Source organism: Portunus trituberculatus, chromosome 9, assembly GCF_017591435.1.
Source record: "Portunus trituberculatus isolate SZX2019 chromosome 9, ASM1759143v1, whole genome shotgun sequence".
NCBI lineage: Eukaryota > Metazoa > Arthropoda > Malacostraca > Decapoda > Portunidae > Portunus > Portunus trituberculatus.
This window is the reverse complement of record NC_059263.1, coordinates 5,185,001-5,197,500: the sequence shown is the minus strand read 5'-3', so window position 1 is coordinate 5,197,500 and position 12,500 is coordinate 5,185,001. Positions and strand designations below refer to the sequence as shown.

At 38.2% G+C, this 12,500-nt stretch overlaps 1 protein-coding gene across 3 annotated transcripts in view; it reads right to left on the bottom strand.

Annotated features, from left to right (window-relative positions):
• The window catches only part of LOC123501580 (neuroligin-4, Y-linked-like), a 51,339-nt gene that overhangs the window by 20,058 nt on the left and 18,781 nt on the right, over nt 1-12,500 (bottom strand). The window lies entirely within an intron of this gene.

Below are 12,500 nucleotides of genomic sequence, written 5' to 3'. Positions count from 1 at the left end.
ATGACGGCTGGGGGAAGAGTGAAGGGAGAGGAAGGGAGAGGAAGGGAAGGAGTGGGGAGTTGGGGAGAGGGAAGGAGGGAGTGGGAGTTGGGAGGGAGGGGGGATGGGAGGAAAGGGGGGTGAGGGGGAGTTGTAGTCTCGCTTCAAATGCACCTGGTTCAAATTTATGCTTCGCTGCCTCCTTTAAATCACTGCTCGAAATACCTGTGAAGTCTTGCACGCGCACACACACACACACACACACACACACACACACACACACACACACATTAGTGAGATTCTTGTTTATTTACCCTTATGTATATATGTATGTATGTATGTATGTATATGAACGAAGGAACAAGATACGGTTTAGTTCTATAATTTATCTCCCCTCTCTCTCTCTCTCTCTCTCTCTCTCTCTCTCTCTCTCTCTCTCTCTCTCTCTCTCTCTCTCTCCTGTGCACCATTATTGAAGTGGTGACCTAAAACCTTCACCACATTTATAGGTCCTTGCTGTGTTGTGATGGCGTCCCTCTCCCCCTTTCGATCTTTACTGGGAATGGGGGAAGAGAGAGAGGGGAAGGGAGGGAGAGGGGAGATTGGTGGCCAAGAGTGGGAGGCTGGGAGGCTGTGGGGTGAGGGGTGATGGTGAGGGGGGCTGTGGTAACGATAGGAGGGGGGAAAGGATATAGTGTGGGTTGGCGAGGTTAGGGTTTAGGTTAGGGGGGGCGCAAGAATTATGGTATAAGAGTCCATTCGGGTTAGTAGGGTCAAGTGGTAGTAGTAGTAGTAGTAGTAGTAGTAGTAGTAGTAGTAGTAGATGGAGGAGGTGGAGGGTAATGCAAGGAAGGTGAAAAGTAAATGATTAATGTTGGCTTAAAGAAGAAGAAGAAGAAGAAGAAAAAGAAGAAGAAGAAGAAGAAGAGGAGGAGGAGGAGGAAAAGGGCAAGTAAGAAGATGAAAGAGAGAGGGGATGGTATGTAAAGAGGTGAGAAAGGAGGAGGAAGCCAGGATAAAAGAGGGGAATTACTAGTACTTTGCTTGGTAAGAGGAAGAAGAGTAGGAGGAGGAGGAGGAGGAGGAGGAGGAGGAGGAGGAGGAGGTGGAGGAGCAGAAGAACAAGAACAAGAACAAAAACAAGAACAAGAAGAAAAAAAGAAGAAAAAAGAAAAAAAGAAGAAAAGAAGAAAAGGAAGAAGACAAAAAAAGAAGAAAGAAGAAAATATTGTAGAAAGAAAGCCGAAATTCAAAAAGGAAGACAAAAAACAAGGAGAAAAAAGAAAGAAAGAAGGAACAAGAGAAAAAAGAAAAAAATACTAAAAGACGAAAAATGAAAGAAAAAAACGTGAACAAGAACAAACAAAAAAAGAAAAAAAAAGAAGAGAAACACAAAAGAATACAAAGGAAAAACAAAAGATAAATAAATAAAAAAAGAATAAGTAAAATGGCTTACGGAGCGAAGGAAGAAGAGGAGGAGGAGGAGGAGGAGGAGGAGGAGGAGGAGGAGGAGGAGGAGGAGGAGAAACCACCCAAGCATCACGTTTATACCTGTCGAGGGAGGAAGAAAGACACACGGATGCCCTTGTGATGATTTGCAGGGTGAGATTGTGAAGAAGAAGGAGGAGGAGGAGGAAGAGGAGGAGGAGAAGGAGGAGGAGGAGGAGGAGGAGGAGGTTGCGGTGGTGGTGGTAGAAAAGAATGTAGAAATAAGCTTCATATTTCTTGTTTGCTTTGTTTGTGTTGATTTGTGATTTGTAAGATTGAAATGAAGAAGGAGGAGGTGTTTCTCTCTCTCTCTCTCTCTCTCTCTCTCTCTCTCTCTCTCTCTCTCTCTCTCTCTCTCTCTCTCTCTCTCTCTCTAGTCTCATTAGTACTCTCTATCTTTTCCCCTTTCTCCCTCCCTCTCATCTCCCTTACTCTATACATCCCCCCACTCTCTCTCCCTCTCTCTCCCTTAGTCGGTCAGGCCAGTATGAAATGTTCAGCCCAATGGTTCCACTGACCTTCACTTTGTTTTTCACGATGGTAACACTGTGATACCGTTTTTGTGCTAAGCTCTGAAAGGCTGCCCATCAAAAGAGCCGCCTTATTATTACTATTTTTTTCACTGCGGTCATAACAGTGCTCAGTGGAGTGGCCTTTTTTGTATTTTTATATATCACAGTGGCCTCTCTTCTCATACGCACGTACAGACAGATATACACACATACATACATACACCTACGCATGGTAAAGGCTATATATATTTTTTTTCTGGCAGTACAAAGGTTGTGTGTATAATTTCTTTAATGGAAGAATAATTGAGTTTGCAGGGCTAAACATGTGTGTGTGTGTGTGTGTGTGTGTGTGTGTGTGTGTGTGTGTGTGTGTGTGTGTCTCTCTCCCACGTACACACTAATAACTGATATCAAAACTTTCATGACAGCCGAGCGAACAACACACACACACACACACACACACACACACACACAGGTCAGCCTTTCCTGAATACTTAAACTTTACCGTAGATTATTCATATTCCCCACAAGCATGCATTCCTGCACCTCTCCCACCACATACCTGCACCGCCAGCACTGCACCGTGATAGAGGAAGGGTTGGCAGTTGACTCACGCACAGACACACACAAGCCAGAGATGAAATAGTGAAAGAAATGATGAAGTCGAATACGAAGTAGAAAGTGAAGTGGAGAAATATTAATAAATGGCAGACAAACACAAAAAGGTACATAACGGTGGAAGTGGAAATGAAAGAGAAGTGGAAAAATGTGGATAAACAAGAACATATAAGGAGGAATGAGTGATTTAGGTGAAAGTACTGAAAGAAAGAATAAATAATAATAATAATAATAATAAGAAGAAGAAGAGGGAATACGAGGCGATAAACGGACAGATAATCAGAAAAGAGCGAAAATAAACAAAAATAAACCTGAAGACAAAAAAAAAAAAAAAAAAATTTACAGATGGAAACAAACAAAAAATATGGTGAAAAATAGATAAACAACAACGAAAGAAGATAAAACGAATAAAAAAAAGAAAAACCTAAATTAATAGGAGAAAAATAGATATAACAAGTAAAATACACACACACACACACACACACACACACGAGAGAGAGAGAGAGAGAGAGAGAGAGAGAGAGAGAGAGAGAGAGAGAGAGAGAGAGAGAGAGATACACAGACAGAGATACACAGACAGAGATTGAAAACTGACCGGGATGAATAATTTATCAGAAGGTTGGCAAAGGACGAGGGGTCTGGCTGGGAGGGAGTGGTTGGGACAGGCATTTAGCTATAATATATCTTGCTTCCCAGTGTTTCAGAGGCACGGACAGGTGGTGCAGAGAGATGAATGTCGTCTGGGGTACCGCGTGGCCTGTGTGTGTGTGTGTGTGTGTGTGTGTGTGTGTGTGTGTGTGTGTGTGTGTGTGTGTGAGTGTGAGTGTGGTTGGTAGAAGTAGCTGTGTGTATGAGTGTGTTTTTATGGATGAGTGTAAATGGATGCGTGTTTTGTGTGATTAAAGAGAGAGAGAGAGAGAGAGAGAGAGAGAGTAAGAAAACGACACTTCAACTAATATTCTTAATTCCCTTTTTTAACAATTACTTCCTAAGAGTACAGCATTTCTCTCCCATTTCCTCATCCTCCTTTTTTATTCCATTATTCTAGCTCTTATCTTCATTCTTTATTCCATCTCTTTTTTTTAACTTCATTCTCTTTCGCATCGACTCATTTTAAACCTTCCATTTTCTATTCACTTCCTGGATTTCACGACTTTCTCAAATATTCTCAAATAAAACCAAGTAAAAACAAAGAGAGAGACACAGAAAGAGATGAAAAATAAAAGGAGAAAATAATACACTTTTCTTCATCGTGTTCACGTGTTCCTGGTAAGACTGGTGACGTGGGCTGAGCATGCGAGGAAGCGGTCACGGAGTTCAGAGTGTCACGCGCTTACATTCGCTAACATGTCGCAACGTGATTTACTAACGAATGATAGCGGTGGTAGTGTCTCTATCGTGCACTGTGGATGATGTTAGGTTACGTGTGTGTGTGTGTGTGTGTGTGTGTGTGTGTGTGTGTGTGTGTGTGTGTGTGTGTGTGTGTGTGTGTGTGTGTGTGTGTGTGTTCATGTGTCTTCCTCTTCTAGTTTTTTTTATTTTTTATCTCAGTTCTATTTTTTTTTTCATTCCATTTATTGTTCTTTTCTTTTCTTTTTTCTTATTTGTGTTTCTTTTCTTTCAGTTTGTTTTATTTCTACTTTTCACAATATTTTTCCATTCTGTCGTCTTCCTATTTCCTTCATTTTCTCTAACTCTTCTTCTCTTTCACTCATTTTTCATTATTTTCATATCTTCTCCTTTTCTTCCAGCTTTTATTAACCTCTTTTCACCACCTCTTTTCTCTCTCATCATCATTTCTTACTTACCCATTAGTCTTTCTTATTCTATCCCCTCATTCTTTCTCTCTCCCTTTTCTAATTTGCATAGTAGTCACCTGATCTATTTCTGTATTTGTAAGCGAGAACAGACAGACACCAACTTAACCCTAACATTAAAAGGAAGGGATGCACTGAACCTGAATGGTGAATAATGAAAAATACAGACTTCCACGGCGCGCTACGTAGCATATCGTGTATAATTAACAGCGCGCGGAGAGATGAAATATGTATTGGCGGAAATGAATAAAAAAAAATACAGATGCTTGTGAATGAGGAGTAGATCAACAGATGGATATTATGCCAGTAATAGCCTCGATTTCAGAAGCTCAACTCCTTCAGTACCATCACACGTTTCTATATTCATTCTGCTTACAATTTGGTGATTTTATGCAGCTTCAGAAACTCATGGGGGGGATTAAAATAGTGAAAACTCTGGCCTTTAATCTTCTGACCTCCATAGACCCTTCCTAAAGTCAATGAAATGGTCTAATCATACTCAAACCTCAAGGTAAAATAAGTTAGAATATTGGAAAGGTGAAATATGTATTAGCTGCTAGAGATGATTATTAGAAAAAGTAAAGACTGGTTTTGAATAAGGAGCAAGTTAGCAGATGAATAATTGATTGTAATAACTTCAATTTCAGAGGTTTAAAAGAAATGAAATGAAAGACGAAAGACGAAAGAGTGTACATTAGTGAAAGTTGATAAAGGAGTAATAAGAATGGTAGTAGAGGACAGTTGACCTTAAGGCTATACGAAGGAAAATCAAGGAAAATATTGATAGAAAAGAAAAAAAATTGTAAAAATGGCCGTGGAAAACAAAGCGCTAGGAGTAAAGAAAAAGCTGGATAAATATTAGAAAAGAAAGGAAAACATGAATAAAGAGCAATAAATTAAGGAGATAGAGAAAAACATGATAAAAAGAGAAAAACGGACATAAGAAGCATAAAAAGATAGAGAATAGAGAGAGAGAGAGAGAGAGAGAGAGAGAGAGAGAGAGAGAGAGAGAGAGAGAGAGAGAGAGAGAGAGAGAGAGAGAGAGAGAGAGAGAGAGAGAGAGAGAGAGAGATAGAGACAGACGGAGGCATAAAGCAAACACATAGACACAAATAAATAAAGCAAAAAAATAAAATGGACCACAATAACGCTTTAAAAACACGAAAAACACCAAAAAAATAAGAAAAACAAAAGAAAAAAGGAGAAAAAAAAATTAGACCAAACCACTTTCAAGAAAAAATAACAAATGACACAACAAATATAAGACAGAAAATATATCTCCCTAAAACACACACACACACACACACACACACACACACACACACACACACACACACACACACACACACACACACACACACACACACACACAAGCGGCAGCAGTTGCATCTTCTTCATGAATCCCCTTTGCAATCCTAGCGCAGATCTTGGCCTAAGGGCGCTCTGCTTTCCCTTTGAGCTGGAGAGTCCCTTGGGGTGGCGGAGGAGGACCAGAAGGAGGAGGAGGAGGAGGAGGAGGAGGAGGTGGAGGAGGAAGAGGAAGAGGAGGAGGTTAAGGTCGTGAAAGGTGGAAAAGGCTTGGCACTTGTAAGGTGAGAAATGGCGACATAAAAGAAAGAGAGAGAGACAGAGAGAGAGAGAGAGAGAGAGAGAGAGAGAGAGAGAGAGAGAGAGAGAGAGAGAGAGAGAGAACAATCACGCCTTCCTTTGATAATTTGGGCGATGCTGTTATAAAATACATTTCGTGGTGCTCATTAACAGAGAGAGAGAGAGAGAGAGAGAGAGAGAGAGAGAGAGAGAGAGAGAGAGGTGTAAATGCTCGTATATTTGTCTAATTATACACAATAAATATATCCAGACACACGCAAAAAAAACAAGGAAGAGATTAAGAATTGAAGTAGAGAGAAGAGGAAGAGGAGCAGCTGGAGGAGGAGGAAAAAGACGAAGACAAGGAGGAGGAGGAGGAAGAGGAGGAAGAAGAGGAGGTTTTAAGAGAAAGTCGACGAGGACAAGGACGAAATGAAGGAGGAGAAGAAGAAGAAGAAGGAACAGAAAAGGACACTCATACAAATAAACCTAAGTGATTTTAGAGAGAGAGAGAGAGAGAGAGAGAGAGAGAGAGAGAGAGAGAGAGAGGCCCTTCCCCCCGATGTTTAAACCAGTGTTGTGTTCCAGTGATTGGCAACGCATTAACATACATATTGGTGATGAAGTGAGTGCATCGCTTTGTGCTCGCTGGGGAAGAGAAGAAACACAACGCGCCTTTATCGGAGAGAGAGAGAGAGAGAGAGAGAGAGAGAGAGAGAGAGAGAGAGAGAGAGAGAGTCTGTGTCTGTGTTTAGGGCAAAATTTTGTTTGGTAAAGGATTTAACTTAAGGATTAAAGGATAGAAGAGAGAGAGAGAGAGAGAGAGAGAGAGAGAGAGAGAGAGAGAGAGAGAGAGAGAGAGAGAGAGTTAGAGAGAGAGAGTTAGAGAGAGAGTTTAGTGTAAAATTGAGTTCTGTAAAGGATCTCACTTAGGGATTAAAGGATGAGAGAGAGAGAGAGAGAGAGAGAGAGAGAGAGAGAGAGAGAGAGAGAGATGTGTGATCGCAAATAAAGCATTAAACCAAACATAAATAGACAAAAAGAAAAAAAAAACAGATTGACAAACACAAGAAAATGTAATCATTATTTATTTATTATTCTCATTTATCATTCTTCCTCTCTCTCTCTCTCTCTCTCTCTCTCTCTCTCTCTCTCTCTCTCTCTCTCACACACACACACACACACACACACACACACACACAATTTTCGCATTTTAATATGAAAAGTGGATTTTTATTTTGCTTCATTGAAAAAAAAAGAAAAAAAGTAAAGGAAAAAAGAGGAAACAAAAGAGAAAAGTAAAGAAATGAAGAAAACAAGAAGGAAGAAAAGAAAAAAAATAAATGAAAAGAAAGGAAATTTTTTATGTATATTTTCCGTTATTCATCAAAGGAAAAGCAAAAGGAACTAAAGGAAAGAAGAAAATAAGAGGGAAGGAATGAAAATAAGAAAGAAACCGGAAGAAAAAGAAGAAAAAAAGAATTGATTAAATGTTAGGGAGAATGATTAAAAAGAAGAAAAAAGTAAAGAAAAGAAGGAAACAAGAGGAAAGAAAAGAAAAAAAGGACAAACTAAAAACTAGAAAAAAGACTAAAAAAAAAAGAAAAAGGAAATGGGAAGAAAATAAGAAAGAAATGGAAAAAAGAGAAGAAAAAAAGATAATTGGTTATATGTAAGGACAATCATTAAAAGAAGAAGAGGAGACAAAGAAAAGAAGGAAAAAAAGAGGAAAGAGAAGAAAAGAAAAAGGAAAATGGAAAAAGGAAAGGAAAAATAGAAATACCCATAAATCATTTGTTTTGATATATATTTTTTATTAAGAGACAAAAAACAATAAAAAAAAGGAGAAAAGAAGAGGAAGAGGAAGAGGAAGAAAATAATAAGAAAAGGGAAGAAAGAAAAAAAAGAATTAATTATTTGTAAGGGGAATTATTAAAAAAAGAAAAAAAAACAAAGAAAAAGAAACTAGGAAAGAAAAGAAAAGAAAATGGAAAATGTAAGAAAGGAAAGGAAAAATTGAAACAAATACGAATTATTTGCTTATGTTATTAAAAAGACGAAAACTAAAAAAAAAAGAGGAAAACAAGAGGAAAATAAGGAAAATAGTAAGAAAAAAGAAGAAAAAGAAAGAAAAAAGAATGAATTAAACGTGTAAGGACATTTTGATGTATATTTTGCTATTCAAAGACAAAAAAAGGAAAAAAAGAAGAAAAGAAGAGGAAAAAGAAGAAAATAATAAGAAAAAGGAAAAAGGAAAGAAAAAAAAAGAATTAATTATATGTTTGATGAAAAACACTAAAAAGAAGAAAAAAGAAGAGAAAGGGAAGAAAAGAAGAAAAGGGAAGAAAGAGAAGGAAAAAAAACCCATCACTTAATTATATGTTACGGAGACTGAATTTATGTGTGTGTGTGTGTGTGTGTGTGTGTGTGTGTGTGTGTGTGTGTGTGTGTGCATTTCCCTGTATATCCCATAGTGTATACACGTTATGGTTTTATACACGACATTATTTCACAGGCTATGAAGTGGAATGGTTTAATTAAATGTGCTAAATGGTCGTGCTTTTTTTTTTTTTTTATTTATTTATTTATTTATTTATTTATTTATTTATTTATTTTATCTTGATTTATTTTGTCACCTTTCAGTTTGGTGTGAATTATATTGGCGTGTTTATTACTTGTTTTGTTTGTTTTTTTCATTAGTATTTTGTGTGTGTGTGTGTGTGTGTGTGTGTGTGTGTGTGTGTGTGTATTTTCATTTCATTTACTCTTCTACATCTATCTATTGACAATCTCTCTCTCTCTCTCTCTCTCTCTCTCTCTCTCTCTCTCTCTCTCTCTCTCTCTCTCTCTCTCTCTCTCTCTCTCTTCTCTATGTCAAATATATTCATTTTTTTATAAACTTCCATTCGTAACTCATTTTTGCGTTTTTCATTTTCGCATTTCTGTCATGAATATTTTTCATTATTAAGTTCTCATTTATTTTTTTTTTCCTTCAACCCTTTCATCATTTTCCTTGTTTTTTTCTTTTTTTTTTCTCTATCTGATTTCCAATATTTATTTTTATTCTTATCTCAGTTTCTTTCTCTTTCTCTCACTCTGTCTGTCTCTCTCTCTCTCTCTCTCTCTTTAATGTCTTCCGTGATTTATTTTTTTCATATCTTCCACTTTTCTCTTCATATTTAATTATTTTTCTTATTCTTTCCTTTTTCCTCTATTTTTTTTTCTCTATCTCTTCCCCTCTCTTTGATCATTCGTTACCTGTTTTTCTCCCCTCCTGTCTCTTTGCTTCAACGCTGAATTCTACTTTACATGTGAGAAACTGATATAGATTTTTTACTCTCTCTCTCTCTCTCTCTCTCTCTCTCTCTCTCTCTCTCTCTCTCTCTCTCTCTCTCTCTCTCTCTCTGATCTATGAGTAAATCTCTCTCTTTATTTCCTCATTCACTCATCCTTTCTTTCCTTGACACCTAACTTAATATTGTGATGATGAGGAGGATGAAGAGGAGGAGTAGGAGGAGGAGGAGGAGGAGAAGGAGAAGGAGGAGGAGGAGGAGGAGGAGGAAGAGGATGAGGAGTAGATAGTGTATTTGATCTGTGTAACAAGTGTTTGCAGTCCCGAATCTTGTCCTCTTCCACCTCCTCCTCCATCTCCTCCTCCACCTCCTCCTTCGTCTCCTCTTCGCCCTCCTCCTCTTTTATTGGAACAGGGCATCCGTAGAATCTAATAGACTTGAATGGTAAATAGATAGACAGAGAGACAGATAGACAGATTGATGGATTGGTAGATAGATAGACAGGTAGATAGATAGACAGATAGATGGATAGATAGATAGATTGATAGGTAGGCAGATAGGTAGATAGATAGATAGATAGATAGATAGATACACAGATAGATAGATAAATAGATAGATAGATAGACAAGCAGATAGATAGATAAATAGATAGAGATAGATAGACAAATAGATAGACAGATTGATGGATAGATAGATAGATAGATAGGTAGATAGATAGATAGTTAGATAGGTCAGTAAAGACATTAGTAATTAAACAGAGGTTGGGTTAATTAGATAGACAAATAAATAGACAAACGAATAGATAGATAAATAGATAGGTAGATTCTAAAGTGATTATAATTATTTGATCTCTGTAAGTTAAGTTTAAGTTTTTACACATTTTTACAACTGAGTGCTAATAATGACTAGATAAGCTAATTAAAAAGGTACTGTAAGCTAATTAACAGGTAAATAATTAGGTGAAATATTCCTAATCCGTTGTTGCATATTGTATTGTTCATGAAATACTAGACTCTTTATTACTTATTCTTTTATTCACAGCGCTCTCTGGTGAGTAAGTGTGCATTTTTTTTCTTCCTTTTTTTTTTTTTACGTTTCCCGTGGTAGCTTTCTCGTTTTATACAGAAATAATTAGATAACACTAAATACCCGTGTTATCTATGGCGTATTTATCACCACTAACCGAACAGAACCGAACTTAACCTAACCTAACCTAACTCAACTCAACCGAACTTAACCTAACCTAACCTAATTCAACCTAACTTAATTTTTAACCTAACCTAACCCAGTCTAACTTAACCTAACTTAACGTAACTTACCTTAACCTTAACTGACCTAAACCAACCAACCTAAATCAACCTAACTCAACCCCTCCCACCCCACCCCAACCTTGCCTAACCTCACCTTAGTTAATCTAACCAAACCTTACACCGTAAATTCTCATCTCACACCCTAACGAACCCGGAATTATTAACACCACCTTACTTATTATTATCATCATCATCATCATCATCATCATCATCATCATCATCATCATCATCATCATCATCATCATCACCACCTAACCTTATATTCCCCAAAAGACGGTTCTCATACGAATGATACTCCGAATTTTCCATATAATTACCTTTCCTTTTCTCTCCTACTCTTAAAAAAAACCCCAGTCTTTCCACTTCTACCCTCCAACTCTCCTTCCTTCTCCTCCTCCTTCTCCTCCTCCTCTTCCTCCTCAGCTCCTTTTTTTATTCCCAAATTAGAGAACTTTGTCGTATGTGTGCCGCGCAGGAATTGGCGTTCTTTCTGTCCTATCAAAGCCTCACATATTTGCCCTGCCCGCCCTGCATTGGTGTGCTACTTCTGTCGACACAAAGCAGGAAGGGAAGCGAATGGAGAGGGAGAGAGAGAGAGAGAGAGAGAGAGAGAGAGAGAGAGAGAGAGGGAGAAAGAGGGCCAGAGAGGGAAGGTAGGAAAGTGTAAAAAGGATGACAGTAAGAGGATTTTTCTTATATTTTTCTCGTTTTCCTTTTTTCTTTTCCTTTTTCAGTTTTAGATAGTGAGTTTGTGTGGAGGGTAAGGGAGGAAAGGTGGATGTGGTGGATGGAGGAATGCTACGTAGGTGGAGGAGGTTAGGGAGTGTAGAAATGATGGGGAAGAGGAGGAGGAGAAAATAATGAAGGGTGTGAGAGAGGGGAATGAAACGGGAGGGGAGGAATGGAAGGGCAATAGGAGAGAGGGAGGTAGAAGTGAAGGAAAGGGGAAAGAAAGAAGTGGAGGAAGAGGAGGAGGAGGAGGAGGAGGAGAAAAAGAAGAATGAGAAGACTAGTATCATTTTGCACCTTCTTGCTTTAATTCTCTCTCTCTCTCTCTCTCTCTCTCTCTCTCTCTCTCTCTCTCTCTCTCTCTCTCTCTCGTAAATGAAATATGTGTTTGAACAAAGCATGGACGTCATATTTTGGTATTTAATCTTGGTATATGCTAGTTGTTTTTCTTTTTTCCTTCTCCTCCTCCTCCTCCTTCTCCTCCTCTTCTTCTTTATTCTTTCTCTTTCCTCTCTTTTTTCTTTTTTTCTTCCCTTCCACTGCTGTTCTGCATATTGTCACTTTTCTCTTATTCTTCCTTCGTTTTTTTTTTCCTTCAATTCTTTTTATTCCTTTCCTTCTCGTCCATTCGTTCCCTTGCATCCTTTTTCCCTGTCTTCTTTCTTACTCTACTTTTTCTTCGTAACTTCTTTTCTCTCTCTCTCTCTCTCTCTCTCTCTCTCTCTCTCTCTCTCTCTCTCTCTCTCTCCTTCTCCCTCTAGGACATACATACTGACACACACTGACACGCTCTGACACTATATACACTTTATCTCACAAGGGAAACACACCTGACGCCTTCCTTGTCACACCTGTTCTAATTTCCCCTAAGTTTCGTTTGCAGGTGTGTGTGTGTGTGTGTGTGTGTGTGTGTGTGTGTGTGTGTGTCTTGTTATTTTATTTGTTTTATTACTACTGCTACTACTACTATTGCTACGACTACTACTACTACTACTACTACTACTACTACTACTACTACTACTACTACTACTATTACAACCTTTACTTCTATCAAAACTACCGTAATAATGATAATAAAAGTGGAACGAAAGGATAAACAGAGAGAGAGAGAGAGAGAGAGAGAGAGAGAGAGAGAGAGAGAGAGAGAGAGAGAGAGAGAGAGAGAGA